Genomic DNA, 20,467 nt, shown 5'->3' with positions numbered 1-20,467 from the left:
TGTCCTACAGTGAGTGAATAAATGAAAAGTGAAAAGACGATGGATATTTCAGCAAGACAGCAATCTGCATCATGCCTTCAAATAAACCATGAGGTTCTTGCAGGGAAGAAAAATAAAGTTCAAATCAACCTAAGCACAGCTTCCTTCCTTGGCTATAAGATAGGGCAGGCATGCACAAGCACTTAGAAGTCCCAGATAACTCCGTAACTCCTGATATTTGCAATTCTATGTCAAAAATGTATTTAGGTTTTAAAAAAGCTAAAACAAACTTATGGAAAAAATATGGTAACCAGTGTAATGTCATGGTTGAAGGTATTTGACTGAAAAGTTTCAAACTTAAGTCTACCATTAGCTTTGAAAGTTCTCAGGGTGATTTTGGGCCAATCTCTTTCTCAAAGTACCTCATAAGATCATTGTGTGTATGTTGGAGGAGGTAGCATTATATAAACTGTATTTCAATACAGGATGAATTGCATCTAATTTTATTTTTAAAAAATGTGCCTGGAAGTACCTATACAAAAAGCCCTTGTATAGAAAGATGAAAATAGAAGAGAATAGAAAATAGAACGAAAACAGAGAATAATTATGGATCACTACATAAGCCAAGATGCTACTTAATACCTGGTTGACTGTCTATAGTCAACTGTGCCAGTATCTCTCCTGGTTCTACTTCTCCTGTTACACAAAAGCCTGATTCTTTATGACAGATGGGGACAGGGAATGACCAAGTATATGCAAAGCTCTGATTTTCTCAAGTACTGAAGGAATAGCAGCTTCTTGGCAAGAACTGACTTGTGTGTGTCTGACTTTGGAAAACAAAGAAGAAGGAATATCAGTGTGAAGAGTAAGGCAGAAAATCATTTATGTGCAGTTTATCAAAATGAACTGCAAAATCACACACACACACACACACACACCTGGCAAAAGAGGCAGTAAGCTGGACAGAGTAGATTGCTGAAATATCAGTGAGTCAGAACAGCAGGGGAAAAGCTGGGATACCAGTGCTGAACTGTAACGACTGGAACAATACCAGCAGAAAAAGTTTACAAAGGGAGGTGTATGGTACCATCATCAGAGAGCAGGCCTGGAGTTACAAAGCTGCCAAAGCTGCCTTCTTGAATTTCCTGCCTTCTGGTGCTCAGAGCATCAACTTGGTGGGTATACTTTCATTCTTTACCTGAAAAACAAGAGGAAAAAACTGGAAAATGTTCCCTACCCCAAAAATTATAGGACTGAGACTGTTTTGGCACTTATTAGATAACAGGATTTATGACCCCTAAAAGTTATTTTGTTTTTCCTGCCTAAAGTGAATATGACAAGAAAAAGGATAATGCAAATCATGGGTGTACAATCTATGGATTTTATTTAATTTCAAAAGTCATCTGCTAATCAGCAATTCAGACCGTTGGCAAAAGCAGTCTGTTTTATCCATAGCACTGGAAGCAAAGCAGAAACAGACAGAAGAGGTTGAAGCAGTTTACAGATAGAATAAGAATGAATATATGCATGTGGTTGGTTTGGCTCATTATTTGCTTATGTCCATATATCACTGATATGCATCTCCTACTGGAATACAGCATGAACCATTTGTGATTAGTTATCAGAGTATTTAATGGGTATTCCCACATTAATTATACCCGTGTTATAGATAGACCTACAGTGTGCATACAATATTTATAATAATACAGGTAGTTCTCGACTTACAATCATTTGTTTAGTGACTGTTCAAAGTTACAACAGCAGTGAAAAAAGTGACAAACTTATTTTCATATTTAGTGGACCTTTCCCCGAGCAAGAGAATATTAGGATAGAATCCAAAAATGGATTTTTGAAATCATAGGGTGTAGGATAAAATTGAACCCAGAAATGTTTTTATTAGGCATGAAACCAGAGAATTTAAATAAATTTAATTGATATCTTGCTCTCCACATCATCATTGCAGCCAGGATTGCGTTCGCTCAAGAATGGAAATCCAAAAATATACCATCGGAGGTTAATCGCAAGATCATGGACTGTGCAGAGCCAGACAAACGTACCGGTCTCTTACGAGATAGACAAGAATCAGGGATGTATATGAGTTGGGACCAGTGGTATGCTTGGTTGCAAGAAAAAAATCTTAAGAAGAATGTAGAATAATAATCTCAATACGATTGTGGGTAAATATTTATAGGAATATTGTATGGTAGTTGGGAATTTTCTCTCCTGGATATGCCTTCTATTTTGATGATTTTGTCTTAATGGAGGTTTGTGTTATTATCAGGTGAAAGCTGATGTTCTAAACTCTATATGTATTATGTTACTCTCTGCAATCCTATCCATATTGCTATATTTTTCTTTTGTATTTTTTAAATAGTTTTCAATAAAAATTTATTTAAAAAAAGTGACATGACCATTTTTCACACTTATGATCATTGCAGCATACCTGTGGTCACGTGATCAAAATTTAGACGCTTAGCAACTTGCTCAAATTTATGACGGTTGTAGTCCTGGTGTTATGTGATCACTTTTTGCAACCTTCTGACAAGCAAAGTCAAGGGCAAGGCAGATTCACTTTAACCTTTTGTGACAATTTCATATCTATCTATTATGAATCCTGATTCAGGGGTGTGAGTATTTAGTAACTACCCAATATTTAGGCAGATTTGATTGTGTTATAATTTCATGAGTAATATATTACTTAGTGTGTTCACCTGGTCAAAAAACAGTCTTAAATAAACCAGGTGAGGTTAATATTTTGGGGAGGAATTAGTTTCATGTTGAACTTCATGTCCCATTCTAGTCATAGTTTATGGGAGAACAGAGAACTACCGATAGTTTCACAAATTTGTTTTTGCAGCAGAATATTTTAAACAGAAAAAGAAAAGAACAAAAAAGGACAAAAGAATAGAACTAAATGACTAAAGAATAAAAAAATAATATTTACAATTATGAATTTTCAATATTTCATTGTGATTAAAGAAAATATTATAGAAATGATGAAGAACACAGTATGAATCATGAAACTTCTATACATTCTGTCTATATTACTAGAAGCTTGTTCTAATTTAAGAAGTCCTACAAAACTGCAATATTAAGAGATTAAATTGTGGATGTGGTACTATGTATTAAACTATAATCTAAGATGGCTCCCAAATTAAATTGAATTCTGTGTTAGATTTACTTGTAAGGTAAACTATTCTAGACATTGAAGCAAACTCCCACAACTGACTTAGCCAATTTCCATAATGGAGATTGAAATCCTTTCCCATGAGAATTTCAAGCTTCACAGAAGTTAGCATATATACAATTCAGTAAAGTTTACAGAAATATATGGTTTAGTAGAACTCTATAAGAATATTACAGGTTGTAATTGAATTTGTTACATTTTAAAGAAAATATGAGTAACTTGGAAGTAGAAATCATATAGACTTATGACTTCTACTACATTTGGCAACTAACATAGTTCAGATAAACCACCTGGGAAAGCCAAAGGAAATCATCAAAACCATAAAAACCTGAAAGTTAGAATATTTTGGACATGTGATGTGATACCCAGAAAAATACGGCATACTTCACTTAATCCTCCAAGGTAATATTGAAGGCAAACGAGGTCCAGGCAGAAAAAGAGCATCATGGCTTCAAAATCTAAGGGACTGGTTGGACAAAACTCAACAGCACTTTTTCATGTGGCTGTTGAGAAAAATAGGATTTCCAACATGATTGCCAATGTCCGATAACAGATATGGCACAACAACAAGAAAAAGAATAGTTCAAATAACAGATTTAGGAAAATGACTGTTTTTTTTAAAAAAAAAATTATAATAAAAACATGAAATTGGAGGTCTTACCAATGGCAGACTTTTCCCAGATTTGTCACATAATAAATGGCTTCCATGCATCAATAAATTTTGGAAAACTATATTGACTGGGGTAAGTATTTTCTGAAGCTATATGTTGTAGATGCATAAAATACAGCCTGAAGACCACATACGATTTAGTAGCACACTATGTATGCAAGGTAAGACAGGTAGTTAGGACATTTTGATGAACAAAATGACTAATATAAGCATTGTGTATGCACATCTTTGTTCTAAGGCATGCTTAAGAATTCAGCTAAATGCTGGTAAGAAGTTAGAAGGCCAGTCTAAGCCTGTTGGCCTGCTACTGAAGTTCATTCATCTTGCTGTCCTTTGCTTGCACCTGTCTTCTAATAAAGAAGGCCTCTTTATGCTAGACAATCTCCATTGAGCCTGGGACCCTGGTTTACTAATGTTCATTCAAACCCAAAAATGGCATGTGGTTATTCTTTCATGCTTAGTTCTTTGTTGTTTCACAACATCAACAAAATCTTACCAGACTGAACACTCTGCAATATACTCAGGACTATTAAAGAGGAGCATTCTTCACCCTCTTTCTCTCACACATAATATCTGGACCGAGTTACTCTGGAACATACATCTATCTCCTGGGCATCCATGTCAATCAATCAATCAATCAATCAATCAATCAATATATTGTTCATTTCATATCATATAAGATGTCTTTACAAGTTTAAAATCTTTAAAAATTAAAAATTGTTAAAAGCAACAAGAATTCGTAACAAAATACAGTAGCACTGGTGGAGTAATAAGTAGTAGGGCTTAGTTTATAGCCCAAAGGATGGAAAAACAACATATATAAGCAGAACATTACTTTGAATATTATTGATGAAGATTCATCTGTATCGCTTCATCATTTTGATTCAAATTATTTTAGCAATAACACTTAGACTTATATAACACTTCATAGTGCTTTTACATCCCTCTTTAAGTAGTTTACTGAGTCAGCATATTGCCCCCAACAATCTGGGTCCTCATTTTACACTTTACTCATTTTGTGTATTTGTATTCTATACAATCATTCATTTGCTTTAAAAACAAGGGGAACAAGGTTTTTTTTTATGTCTCATCCTGTGGGAATTCTACACCCAACTTTTAAAAATTATTTTTAAGAATTATAAGGTCATACAACTCAAATAGTGTGACTCTGGATGGTATACAGCACAAAAACAAAGGATAAGTCAAAGAAGCAAGGGAAAAACATATATCAATACACAATACAATATATAAAATGTTAACAAAACACAGAACAAAACAAACCCCAGGCAGGATGTGTGTCCTACCTAATGCCTGAGGGAAGAGCCTTTCCTCAAGATCAGAAGAGTTGGGACATATGGTACATTAAGGGAGCAGGGACAAGCAAATAAAAGGTACGTTCCTGAGTCTCATAAAATGACTACATTTAAAAGAAGGAAGCTGGAGCATGGCCACCTAGTGGGGTCATGTGGTGCAGGTAGAAGTTCTTGAAAAAGGCAACCCTCAAGTAAACCAGTCCTATCTCATGAAGTATGTTAAGTATGAGGTAATTTACTTTGACCATGATTTAAAAAATAAAAACAGCATGCCATAGATATCAAGAACAAGTTGTTCCGTTCATTCATTTAGAACCATGTACATTTGCCACACTACCCGTTTCCCAAAAATAAGACCCTGTCTTATATTTTTTGAACCCTGAAATAAGCACTTGGCCTTCTTTTCGGGGAGGTCTTATTATTTTGGGGCGTGTGGAGCAAGACGGGGCTCCTCTTGCCATCTTACTTGATTTCCAGCTTTGTCTCTTTAACCCTAACCAGAGGAAATGGCAGGGACCGGCAGTGCGTGCATTTAAATATTTTCGGGCACAGCTTATTTTGGGGGTCTGTGTTTTATTTTAGCGCATGCGCTCAAAAGCCTGATTGGGCTTATTATCAGAGGATGTCTTATTTTGGGGGAAACAGGTAGTTACTAAACAATAGTCCACATTTTGTGCTGGTCAAAGTTGTACGTCAATGATTTACACAATTAGAAACTTTGCTACAAAGTTTTTGTCATCCACGATTAATAGTTATAGTTTCTTGCTGAATTCTAAGAAGAAAAAGAGATTTAAAGGAAGGACGTAGATTGATTTGCATAGAGTGTCTGAATATCTATAAAAGAAAAAAAACCAAAGGGTTTACATCTCCTTCTTTCTGCCAGTCCAACCCCCTCCTCCATTCATAAACAATTAACAAACAGCTCAGAGGTGAAATCCATCAAATAAAATGCTTACTGTGCACGCTTGGCCCAGCTCTGCCATTAACCATATTTGTTTCAAGCCATTATTAGTTTTCAGCAACATTTCAGACACCCGGATTGGTATTTATATTCAGGCTCTTGATATGCAAATTACCTATGCTAAATTCTGCAGCTTTGTATTATCAGCATTTACCTGCAAATATTTGAATAAACACAAGTGAGACCATCCTTTTGCAGCCCTTTTAAGATCAAAGAACCAGTATTCTGCCTTTGAGGTTTGCATTTTTCAACCCTGTACAAACAATTTAAATGATTTCCTCATTGCAAAAATCTCTAATAATTTAATAATTAAAAATATTTTTTGTGTTCTTTTCTTTTTATACCTTTATTGCCACTGAAATAAAAATCATTTTGCTGTAATAATTATACTACTCTATTATTTTAAGCCTATAGCTGCAGTGTGGGTGTCACGCAGCATGACATTTTTTTTAAAAAAAAAAATGGCACTGTATAGATCTGAGCTTATTAGCCAAAGGATGTTTATTTGGTCTCCTTAACATAGACCAAAATATAGCTATTTCTAACACTAAGCAGTTTGATCCAGCCAAAGCTTGTGAAAATGCCAATATTGTTGTGTAATTTTTGTTTGGATTTATTATCAGAAACATTTTTTTAGTAAACACAATATGAACATTTAAATGTTGCACAGTTTAAAAATATGCCTTATGATACACATAATGTATTATATCATAACTAGTACCCTGTTTCCCTAAAAATAAGACATCCCCTGATAATAAGGCCAATTGGGCTTTTGAGCGCATGTGCTGAAATAAGCCTTCCCCCGAAAATAAGGCCTCCCTGAAAATATTTAAACACAGAGCTGGAAATCAGGTAAGATGGCAAGAGGAGCCCCGTCTTGCTACACACGCCCCAAAATAATAAGATCTCCCTGAAAATAAGGCCAAGCGTTTATTTCAGGGTTCAAAAAAAATATAAGACAGGGCCTTATTTTCAGGGAAACATGGTATATAATGTAGTTTTACAGTTCATCCTTTTCTGCATTCTTCACATTAGCATGCTTAATCAAAATCAACTAGTCTTATGAATAAAATCATTTTCAATTCTTTTGCCCCAAAATTCAGCAGTAGGTATATATGTAAACCCTAGGATTAATCACTCTTGCAATTCCATAAAAAAGTTGATATTCCTTATCAAATAAGTTGAATTGACACAGTATAATCTGTATATGGTCTATGATTGAAATTCATTTTCATTTTGGATTAGAATTTAAAGCCGTTATTCTTCCAGATACTGCTGAATTACAATTTTCAATATCTTTTCCATTGAAGAAATTTATTGATACCTTCACTGAAAGAATTTGGTCTGCTGTGGGATTGGAAATCCATAAATCCTCCAATTCTTCTTACGTAGAACATAGAATAATAGACTTGGAAAGGTCCTTGGAGGTCTTCTAGTTCAACCCCCTATAAAGTAGGACACCCTATATCAGTGTTGGCAAACCATTTCAGCACTAAGTGCCAGAACGGGAGCATGTGCACACACACGGGGGAGTGCTGGAAACCGGAAGGACAGCTCCTAGCTCTCCTGGGCACACACATGGGAGCACCAAAACCAGAAGAGCAGTTCCTCTGTGTGCATGCTTTCTGGCGCACATGCACGTGTGAAGACTAGTTGTGTGCCAGGAAGCTGCTCTTCTGGTTTCCAGCGCTCCCGTGCTCGCAAAGACCAGCTGGCCAGCACGCACATGCACACTGGAACCCGAAAGAGCAACAAGTGATGACTGGTGTACCCAGAGAGATGGCTTTGCATGCTATTTCTGGCACGCATGCCATAGATTCACTGTCACGACCCTATATCATTTCAGACAAATGGCTCTCTAATCACTTTTTAAAAGCCTCCAATGATTGGTTATCCACAATGTCTGAAGGCAAGCCATTCAGTTGATTGTTCCTGTTATCAGAAAATTTCTCCTTAGTTCTAGATTGCTTCTTTCCTTTATTAATTTCCATCCATTGTATCTTGTCTTGCCTTCTGGTGCTTTGGAATATAGTGCATGGATACATGAGCATGTCTATTTGCACTACTGACAAGATAACTGGGTCTTTTTATGTGATTGCCTCTATTATGAATTAAATTTCTCTTTGGACGCTTGTATTATTGACAAATGTCTGCTCACATACTCAAAATACATTGTAAATATGGAATACCTTTAGACATTGAACTTTGAGTAAGGAAAATGTGTTTCAATCTAATTGTGTCACCTTAGCTTTTTTATAATCTGTATCAAGTAATCCTTGAGTTGCAGCCATAACAATTACAGTCGTAAATTATGATGGGTGTAAAGTGGGTCACCATGTAACTGGATCCAATTTTACAACTTTTGTTGAGGCAGTCATGGGGGGGGGGTGTCTGTTGTAACTTCAAATAGTCACTAAGAGACCAGTTGTAAATCAAGGACTATCAGTATTTCCTATAACATTTGAAAGATACTTAGATACTACTCAATTAACTGTAACATTCAACAGAACTCCTTTTATGTCTGCAGATTTGAACTAAACAAATAATTATGGGTGGGATATGTAGAATGTAGATGAACAACTACTTCAGTAATTGTTTAGTGCAATATTTCAGAATCCATAAAAAAATCTCTAGTTACTGATGTCTGGTTTCATTAACATCACCAGTGTTGCACTGGCAAATTACTGCAATGTATTTTAACTGTACTAGGTGATTTTCTGACAAGCTAAGACATACAGTTTACAAGCTGCCACCTTTAATGTGAGGCCAAATGTAGGCCTTAGGATATTTTTTCCCCTTGAAAATATAACAATTATTTTAGCACACATGTCAATATAGTTTTTATGATTCATAGCTCTTTAGTTAATAAGAAAACTGTCAGAGAGTTCAGGTGTATGTGTCGGTTTTGTGTGCATGTATACACCCACACACATATACACACATATTTTCTTTTAATTATTACTCATCCATTTTATGGAAGAGAAGCATTTAAAGAGATTGCCTCATTTTTAGATATGTTGAATCAGTTTTGGCTGGTAGGTGCAAAAATGTCCTGTAAAGTAGGAAAATAATGCAATATATTCTTTTTTATGGACATTCTCTTAGAAATCCTTTACTTTGTAAACATGTATAAAAGTATACAACTAGATTTCCAACATAAGAACTATATCTCTTTTGCTTATATCTTGTTTCTCTATGTACTAATGCTAGAATAACTAGTATAGAGCAGACTCCAAGGCAATAAAAAGAGATTTGAACATTTATATTGGTAAAGAATAAAGGAGGTTATTTTTAGTGACAATCCCATTTTAAATGATTTCTCTTTTTTAGTGTTGGTGATCATTTAGTGTTTAGTTTTGTTATATTTAGAGTGCAGTTAATGAAATTAGTTTATCTGGTCATTACTAATGTGAACTACTAATTTAAATGGTTTCAGCTTAAGTACAATTAAGTAGTTTCTAACAAATGGAACCATAGACATATTTGTTTCCCTTAATTCATTAAGAAAGGCAGGGAATAGAAAGAAGGCTCAGAATCAAACTGCATCAGATTGACTTCAGTATACGAGTCTACCAGAAGTCTCAGAACTTAGAATGGTACGCTGATCAAACAGAATCAAGTGTTTTAACTTACACTCCTACTTTGAAGAGATATATTACTGAATATAAGTAAAGATTCATTTCTACAGATTTTCAAGTTGCAAATGCCGGTATGTCACTTTCTATCCAGAAGTCTTAAACCTATATATCAGATCTCTTTTCTCAGAATTGAGAACTAAGGAAAACAAGACCACTATCCTTTCCTTAAATTGATCAGGGAAAAACACAATGAATTGATACATTTCCTAAAACCTAGCATTAATTACTTGGCAAGTTCAAAGTATTGTTTGGTCTGTAATAGGACTTTGAAGTAGAAATGAGATAACCAGTTATTCCGCCTCTTAAATTTAGGAGTCCAGTTATCCAAGTAATGGCCATAAGCAATAATAGATAAATATTGATAAGATATAACTATATCCAAGCAAGAGTAAATGGAGAGAATCTAATTGTGAATATACACATAATGATAGAATATGCTTAGGGTTTTTTTTTTTAGCTCAAAAAGCTATGCAAACCAAATCATTATAATTTGTTCAACAAACCACAGTTGTTGAGTCTATCCATAAACTTCCTCTACAGACTTTCCTAATTTCCCTACTTCATTAAAAATATAAGAATCTGATTATACCATTCCCTGTGTAAATTTTTTATAGGAGTTGTTTTTATAGACAAAAATTATATCCAAATTTTGGGGGATTTTATTCTAGGATTACTCATGTCTGGAATAAAAAAATAATGCTGAATGCTAATAAGAAGCATTTATCAAAGGCTGTTATGGAGCAAAAAGAATGGCTTTGAATTTACTGAATCCGAAATGATGATCAAGACAGAGACCAGCAAAACATATTCTACATTCTTTGTTACTCTTCCCACAAGAGTTGTCTTCCAGACTTCACTGAAGTGCAATACGATATGGACCATTTTCCGTTAGTATCAGGTAAATGAAGTTACAAATCTCAGATATAAAGGCTGTCAATCTTAATGGCTAAGGGAAGACAGGGCTGAATGTGTGGCATATCCTTCCTTAATGTTTTGCCCCTGAGTGGTTTTCAGAATTCCCAACACAGATGTTTTAAATATGATATGTCTTTTCTTCCAGGATGCTAAATACAAATTTCCTTCAGAAATGTACTAAATTAAAGAAAACAACGTTCTTATTTGATGAAAGCACTGAATGTTTTCTAAGGCAGCCAAGCTTTTTAATTTTTTATTTTTTTTAAAATATAATAATCAGAGTAAAGGACACTGGCTTTGAAGAGGGCTAAATAACCATATCTTTCATATATATATACTCAGTATGTACATTCTAATGTAAAAGTCCTCCAGATGTGAATAGATGAAAAATTAGAGCTTCTTGTTCTCTGGATATTCATTTGCTATATAAATCTCTCATCACATTCTTATCTGTTATGTAAATAAGATGTAGAATTCCAATAGTGTAGCAGTGTTCCACAGCAGATGGTGTAGTGAGATTTACCACACCATTACATTTAATGGGATTGAATTCATTTGGATTTCTTGAGGCTTGTATAGTCCTTACTCCGTGCAGCAGAGTTGCCACTGCTCCTGATTATATATGATTTTAGAAAATGCTTATAGAAGGAGAAAGAACCTTCTTTAGGAATATGCATGTTTTCTGTCAAAGTTTAAAATGGGTATATGTTGCATTGCTCAGAATTTATATCCCTTTCTCAAAGAAAATATATTTAATGAATATTCAACAAAGAAGTTGAGGCAATCTAAAATACTTGAAAATTTGCAGAAACAGTTAATTGTTTTCATGCAAGAGAAAATCCCTTTATTCTCCCTTTCAGTATTAGTCTTTTAAAAAGATAACAAGCAGATAACAAAAGAGCCCCATTTGTTAAAATGAACTGAGATTTTGCTGACTGATATAAACAAATTGAGCTTACTTGATAATTCATTCATTCATAAGGCAAATGCTATTTGAATTTTTCTACATATATCAGTTACTTGGTAAAAACACAAATAACATAACTAATGGTTACATATAATGGCAATATCCTAGTTAACTAGTTAGCTGGTTAACTAGTGTTAAGACTTTGATCCAAATGGTTTGTTCTGTGATTGGAAGAATTTCTGCTTGATCAAAGTGCTTCTTCATCCTTTAAATTAGTGAAGATTTTGTCTTAGATCTCTGCTCCCTTTTTTATACCACTCAAAATATCAGCTACCATGGGGATGGAGGTAAGAAATATACAGTTATTTGAGCATAACCTTTGATTATATATCTCTGATGTAGTTGCAGTGCAGAATTTTCACTTCCCTTTGTTTATACCAATGTTTATTAACTATTGAAAATGTATATCCTTTCATTCGTATATATTGTGCTGCATGCCATACAAGTTTCAATAATTTTGCACTTTACAAAAATTGATGCTCAGTATACACCAGGACAGAAAATTTTTTCACTGGAGCAAAATATAGCCCACTTGAGGTAACCTCTTACAATATGTGACAAGTGGGACTAGCTTAATTCCCTTCAATTAAGAATGAAATAGCTTTGGGAAGAGAAGAGAATAAATGAAAGATGACCTTAAAATCACTTTGGTGCCAGAAACAAAACCAGCAGCTATTAAATCACAGTCACTGATGGCTTTCCAAGTGTCAGGCTAGCATGTAGAGATTCATATCACAGATAAAACTGAGTGACACATGTCCTTCTTATATGGGGGAAGGAAATTTTGAACATTGAATGCATTGGGCACAAAGAAATCTTGCTCTTCAGCAAAGGAGCCTCCCATGAAACTATATAATTTCACAATTAACATTCAATCTATCTTCTAGGTTGTAAGGAAGGAATATGGATGTAGGCTAAGGGAACTGTACTTTCTTTGCTGATAGCTGATTTTCCTTCCAGATTTGGAATAGATAGACAAACACAACTAAATCACAAGGTTTTGTTCCAGGCTGGCCCAATCTTTTCTTGCTGTAACTTGTTCCATGTCCAAAAACTGCTGCATTGGCAATTAAAACTTTCTCCAATATTGGGAAAAGAAAGGGGGACATTGGGCAGAGTTAAGAGCCCACAAATGCTCAGAAAGAACCATGGCAGTGCAGCAGTTAGAATGCAGTATTGCAGGCTAATTCTGCCTACTGCCAGCAGTTTGATTCTCACTGGCTCAGGATTGACTCAACCTTCCATCCTTCCAAATTGGTAAAATGAGAACCTAGATTATTGGGGGCAATATGCTACTCTGTAAACTGCTTAGAGAGGGCTGTAAAGCATTGTGAAGTGGTATATAAGTCCTATTGCTATGGCTATTGCTATTTCCCACCACCATCCAGCATCTATCAGAATGAAATTTGCATTATTCTGTCTAATGTTAGGGCCAGCCCTGTTTTGCTACTACTGCCGCTGTGCTGAGGTTTCTTTATGACTTTTATTCTTTCCCCTCCTCATTTTTGGCATGGATTGGATTTAAAAAATAAATAAAGCAAGAATACACTATTACATCTGGAACCCACTTATTATCAGAACTAACCTTTGTCTATCTTCTGTACATTTTTTACACAGCTCATGCAGTTATGAACAAAGTAAATATTATCCAAGAGCTGAACTTAGAAGCTTATAAAACAAAAGATGCCAGAGGTATTCTGTGTTCTCTTCGATTGCCCATAGGATTTAGACAGGAAGGAAAAATTTAAAACATGAAAATAATATATTGTTAAAGTTGATTAGCTGGCTGTAGTTTCCTAGATACAGTAGATTTTCTCCTTTAACACAGCAGGGGTGTGCATGACTTATGCAGGCAAAGCCTACTTTACAGAGGTTAAATTTGATCAAATTGATTAAACATAGGGGCTTAAAAAAACAACCCTCTGTCAAGACCATTTACTAGTTTTGGGATTGTTCTTAGATTGCAGCTGATTCTGGAGTTTTCCCTAGCTTGAAATTAGGTATGATCTTTACTTCTTTTTGAAAAATCTGAAATATGCTCACTGTACAGCACATTTTAGGCTTTTTAATAGAGATTTCAAACCAAAGACAGAATATATGAATAGCTAAAATAAAGCAGCTATCAATTCACTGCATGTCAATTTCTATTAAAACTGAGGAAATGTAATGTTGATTTTAAAATCATAAAAATATTGACAGCTTACATGTTTTTAAGTTTTATGTATAGCACTTTTAGTGTACATGACACTTTACAGGAAAAATCAATGTGTTTCCCGAAACATTGTACAATGTAAAATATAGATGGAGGGAGGGAGGAAGAGAAAGTCAAAACTGGGGCAAACACAAGACAAAAATGCTGATTTCACTGATTTCAGTTGCTCATACAAAAGTTTAGTTACAGCAGAGCCCTGGATTTCAATAAAGGAATTATGGGAACTAATATACATTTGAAATTTCCCTAATATACATTTGAAATTTTCCCAAATTACTGGTCTCACCTGATTTTTTTTTAAAAAAAGATTCTTTTAATTAAAAAATAAATGGGAACTTAGCACCAAAACTAAAGCACCAGCCTCAAGCAGAAGCAGCATTTTTAACAATGCCTTTGAGCCTCACATAAACCTCAGAGGCATTCTTAGAAAATAAATGTGGATACTTGCAGCCCAGGGTTTCACTGGAAAGTATGTTCATCTGTATTGTTAAGTCCTCACAGATACGACACCGTATGGACTTGCGTGTTGCTACCCGTCCCCGATTGGCTGAAGCTTCTTGGGTTGCCGCGTGGGAAGCTGCACAGCCTCCAATTGGATGATCTGTTTGACAGCCGGCTATATAAGCAGCTGTCAGCCAATTTTGTTCTGTCTGTTGCACTCGTTACGTGTTAGCTGTTACGTTAATAAAGATTTGTTCTGGTAATCTCTAGCCCATGCCTTTGTTCTACAAATAGAGCATGTATGGTGGAAAAAAATAAACTGACATGCAGGGAAAAACCTTTGAGCAAGTGTGTATCTTAGAATATATACCAGTTTGCCTTCTGTTAAATGGATAGCATGAGTTTGTCTATGTCCACCAAATTAAACACTTTGAATGATGGCCCATAATTCCAAAATGGCCTACATGCCACTTTAAATCAGATAGGGGCCCTACCAGGACAAACATGTGGATTATCTCAGGGCTAGGACATTTTCTGAATGTCTCACATCACACCATCTTAGTAGAATTTAGTCTGAGTTGGTTTCTACACATCTAGACTTTTCCCCAGTCTGTTTACATTGGGTTTACTGTTTACAGGGCATCTTCGGGTCACCTGGTGGTGATAATCAAGAGTTCAATATAATTAGTGGAACTTCAGTACTTATTCTGTACTTAGAACTGCCTCCTAGATTAGGATTGGAACTACCACAAACATTGTGTCACACCTGCCCCAACTGAGGCTCCTAGGAAAGAAAGACCATCAACTCCGTTTGTGTGAAAGGTATACTTTTACTAAAAGACAACTGGTTACACTATAGCAAAGGCAGATAAATGGTAAATGGTCCCTTCATCATAAGGCCTAGAATGAATCATTGCATCCCCCTGCCCAGGTCGCTGGCCTTGGGATGATGAGCCAATGTTTCAGGAAGGCACAATTAGTAGTTTTGGCTTGTCCCTTCCCAGCAGCTCCCTCCCCCCATAATCTATGGCAAGATGACATCTAGGGTATGTCCAGTCTAGTGAAAAGAAGGATTGGGGTAACATGATAGGAATGTTCCAATATTTGAATGGTTCCTATAAAGAAAAAGGGGTCAACCTATTTTTCCAAGCACCAGAAAAAAGGACTTGACTTACTAATGGAAACTAATCAAGGATGGAAACTAATCAAGGAGAGAAACCACCTAGAACTAAGGACAAATTTCTTGACAGTGAGAACAATTAACCAGTGGAACAGCTTGCCCTCACAAGATGTGGGTGCTCCATCACTGGAGGTTGGAAAGCCATTTGTCCAGAATTGTATAGGGTCTTCTATCTGTGCAGGAAATTAGACTAAAAGAGCTCCAAGGTCCCTTCCAACTCTGTTATTCTGTTATTTCTCCTAGATTGTCTGCATAGAATTGTATCAGTACAATGGGGACAATACTATTTCTGCATCAGAACCAGTGGTGGTATTCAGCTGGTTTTATCTGGTTCAGGCTAACCAGTAGTGGCAGCTGTGGGAGGCTCCACCCACCCACCCAGATGTCATCATTTTTGACGCTCTGCGCATGCGCAGAAGGTCCTGCGCATGCACGGAGTCATATGTATGCTGCACATGCATGCGTGTGCTCACATTTGCGAACCGGTAGCGAAAGTAAGTGAATATCACCTTTAATCAGAACATCCTAAAACTGTATTAGATGTGGGCTAGCAATGAGACAGAGGCAAAAGTATGAGGAGATATTCTTATCAAAATGATAAATGAAACTTCTTCAAACTGAGACAGAAGGCTGCATTGATGAGTTTCTAATATGAAGTCTTTTCTGATCTAGTCTCTAATTTCTCATTAACAATTATGTGTGTGCGTATGGAGGGGTAAGCATTAAACCATTAAACTAACTACCTAGGGGACCACGGCTGCTATTAAATCTTGTTCCAGATTTGTTTTTTCAGTTCAAACAACTTGTATATGAGGGAAAGTATTACACATTTTCTTGCCCTGGAACTTGACTACTAGTCAATTTTAGCCTGTGCTGTTTTTCTCCCTTATACTTGGCCTCTGGATCCCTTTGCCAGAAACATGTTGAGTGAAACTAAAACCAAAAGAATTATATTTTGTGGATGACATATGATATATATTGGCTCCCAGTTTTTGTAAGGGCAACCCTTAAGTCATAAATCTTTCCCTCACATCTACCCTGTTTCCCCCCAAATAAGACATCCCCTGATAATAAGCTCAATCGGGCTTTTGAGTGCATGGCAATAAGGCCAAGTGCTTATTTCAGGGTTCAAAAAAATATAAGACAGGGTCTTATTTTCAGGGGAACATGGTAGCATTCTTTTCTTCTGTTCTACAACCATAGAATGAAAAATAAGTTTAGTAAAATGTAACAAACTATGTTCGTTCTCAACTATAAAACTGCATTCCTACCTTATTTGATAGGTGTTATGGACCTATATTTATTAGTGTAAATTAACATAAGTCATATGAACAGTGAGTTAGTATTACCTGATGGTAATACTAATTACCATCAGGATGCAGTCCCTCCTACTAAGCACAATGAATATTCCTTTTTTCCCACTGGCAGTGAAATTTTCTATTTTTATTTTATTTTTATTTTTTTTATTGAAAAGTTTTACAAAAAGTTTACATATTTCCCCCCCCTTCCCTACCTCAACCTCCCCCCTCCCCTTCCCAGAACAAATTACAGGGTATAAACTTCAACAATCATAATCAATCCTAATCTAAACAATTATGACATTTCACATCTCTTGTTTCTTCAATTCCCTAATTACCCGCCTAGCTTTATTACTTAAAGACACACTAAATATCTATATAATCATTCATAACCTATCTGCAATTTCTTATTCCGATATTTATTTTGAATATAATCTATCCACCTTCTCCAGTCTCTTAAATATCTTTCATTTGAATGATCCTTCAGGTACGCCGAGATTTTTGCCATTTCCGCTAGATTTATAACTTTCATTGTCCACTCTTGGATTGTAGGTAAATCTTGCTTCTTCCAATATTGTGCCACCAACAGTCTTGCTGCAGTTATTAAATTCAAAATCAATTTAGTCTCTATAACTGTACAATCCGTAACTATACCCAAAAGAAACAAACAAAGAATTTTCTATTTTTAAACAAGATCATTAATAAATCATTTTGAGAGTAACATTTTATCCACTTTATTTTCAAATTCCCACATGTTGTGAAAGATTTGAAATATGCTTTTGAGAAATGCTTTGTCACTATAACTCTACTGAACAACCAAATTTAGGAAATACTCTTCATTTTCTTGCCACTCTGGCATTAAGACAATTCAGTGATATTTAAAAGTTGGTTTGACAGGAACATGTATCAACAAAAGCACATCTGAAATGTAAAATCTTTATTCACATTGATATTTCATAACTCTGTGATCAGAAATGGCACCCAAACTAAGCCATTAAGAGACACATGGGAAGTATCAATAGAATTGGGAGAGCCATGGGCATTGCCAAAGCACCAAAACAAGAACAGCAGTCCTGCAAATAAGCCCAGCAAATAAGCCCTTAGCAGTGGAGCTAAGGAATACTATAGGTCAGCTCAGCTTGGCAACTTATGGGCTTCAACTCCCAGAATTCAAGTCCCAAAATACATCTTAAAGTTACTAAAGTTGAGAAACACTGTTCTATGTACAATATATAAAATAGGAACAGGCTTGACAGCCCGGAGTGCCTCTGTAAGAGATGGTGATAATCCATAACATTTTGTTTCAGTTCTAATATGCTCTGAACATCTTCTCTGAGTTTTTCTCACATCTGAAGTTTAATCAAAGTGTCAGGGATTGTATGTGTCTCATTATCATCATGCACATGAAATATAACAAAAACCAGTTATGTTTACAAAATGGTAACAAGAAAAAAAATCACAGCCGCGCTACTAGTAAGAATGTTGGCTCTTAAAATCACCATGATTTTAAAACCTTACAAATTTTCCTGTATGAAATTGAGACCTTGTTAAAACTAAAAATGTGCCCACGTGTTTGATTGCTTGCAAATTCATGGAGATTGCACTCTAGTATCGTATGATCATTGTGTTTACTTGTGATTGCTACAGTATGATATTTTAATCCATTTCTGGCAGGTCTTGATTTTTTTTTTTTTTTGAAGCTATGCTTGAAAGAGATGGTGTTTTATTAAAATATAAATTCTATGATAATGTGAAAATATGCATGTAAACAACTTGTATTTTTTATTTAAAGCAGTGTTGAGTTAATTCATATGCAGTCAATAGTCTTCACATATTTTGTAGGAATTAGTAGGCTAAAGTCAACCAACCAATATTTTGTGATGTTTCAAAATTGTTATTAAAATCACACCTGACAAAATGAAAACTTAGTACATGAAAAAATGGGAACGCCAGTCATATTTGTTCTAATAACTGTCATTTTACGGATGGGGAAGTGAGATTTAATCATACTCACTCTTTACTCAAGGCCATGCCAAGATAGAAATGGAATCTGGTTAATTTTTTCTACATCATACATAAAATAGATGCAAATGTACTTGCTTGAAAAATGCTACTGGTAATTTTGAACATTATCTTTCTTTCTCATTGACAGTTACAAATACACAGCACATGACATGTTCATGACTCTATTTTTCCTCCAAATGAAACAAGAAAGGTTGAAATAGAAGACAAGATGGGCTGGTGCTAAAACATAGAAGCCACATGAAATAGCTGCGGTCTGTTAACAACAATAGGCTAAAAAACCATGGTTTCTTCTTCTTATCCTTATTATTAATAAAGGAGAATATTTGTTTCTCAGGGTTGACATGAGGGGTGCTTGGTGCTAGCCAGAGGTGGTATTCAGCAGGTTCTGACCAGTTCTGGAGAACCAGTAGCGGAAATTTTGAGTAGTTCAAAGAACCCGTAAATACCACCTCTGACTGACCCCACCCCATCTATTCTCTGCTTCCCGAGTTCCAGCTGATCGGGAGGAAATGGCAATTTTGCAGCAACCTTCCCCTGGAGTGGGGAAGGAATGGAAATTTTACAGTATCCTTCCCCTGCCATGCCACCAAGCCACACCCACAGAATTGGTAGTAAAAAAAATTTGAATCCTACCACTGGTGCTAGCACTGATGATGTTACCTACTTTGGGTAATGAAATGTCTGCAAGAAAAGAAGCAAGCTCAGAGAGCACCTAGGACCCCTTACCGTTAGTATTTTTTAAAATGGAAGAATGGTATGTGATTGAATCTAGCAGTACCAAAAGCAAACCCAGATGGGCAGAAATTTCAGAATCCTTAGAATTGTTGGCTAAGAAATGACAAGATCTCTGTTTCCATGTTTTCAGCAGTTTTACAGAGTCACTAAAGAACATTCCAAGCCTAAACTAAGATATTCATTTTATATATTCACATTAGGTTTCACATTCTTCTGCTATCAACAGAAACAAAATACTTTTCTACACATTCTCTCTTTCCTCGAAAAGGTCAGGGAAAATAAAATAAAAAAATCAGAAATCCAACTTATGATTGAGGTACCTATATCTCATACTAATAGTCTTAAGTCTAAAGTAGTCTTTAGAATTATCTAAAATTTAAGTAATAATTACTATGTGGTTAACATGTGGTGATGCTTATTAAAATTGTATATCCAATTGCAAACACATTTTATGCTTACTGTTTATACAGAAGCATATAATTTTATTTTAGTTTATTTTATTTTATTACAAGGGTTGGCTGCCATAAGAGACATATCATATCCTGTTGTTTGCATAAAATGCCATTAGGATCATATATGCCATGCTCAAAAAACCAGTCACCTTTGGAAAGAGGATTTTTCTATCAAATATTAGGAAAAAGCAGTTACCTGAGAGTAAATGAGCAGCCAGTGCAATTATCGTGGCATCTCCAAAAATGGCATAGGCACACAATGACACATTATAACTGATTGGAAGGCAGGGTGACACCAGAATGCTGATGATTGCCTTTTATAACACTCCTCTTGTTTTGAGCATGGATTTTGTATCAAATGGTCACACTAATTTCAGAAAATGCAGTAAAACTCCAGCCGCAATATGTTTTGCTGCAAGGGACAATCGCCTGTGATCTATGTCTGTGAGATCCTGAAAGACAGCTTAATTAGCTGAAACTATAGTAATCGTTTA

The sequence above is a fragment of the Pantherophis guttatus genome, chromosome 6, assembly GCF_059756535.1.
Source record: "Pantherophis guttatus breed Tessera chromosome 6, ASM5975653v1, whole genome shotgun sequence".
Taxonomy (NCBI): Eukaryota; Metazoa; Chordata; class Lepidosauria; order Squamata; family Colubridae; genus Pantherophis; species Pantherophis guttatus.
The sequence above is the reverse complement of the archived record's forward strand: the minus strand, read 5'-3'. Positions refer to the sequence as shown.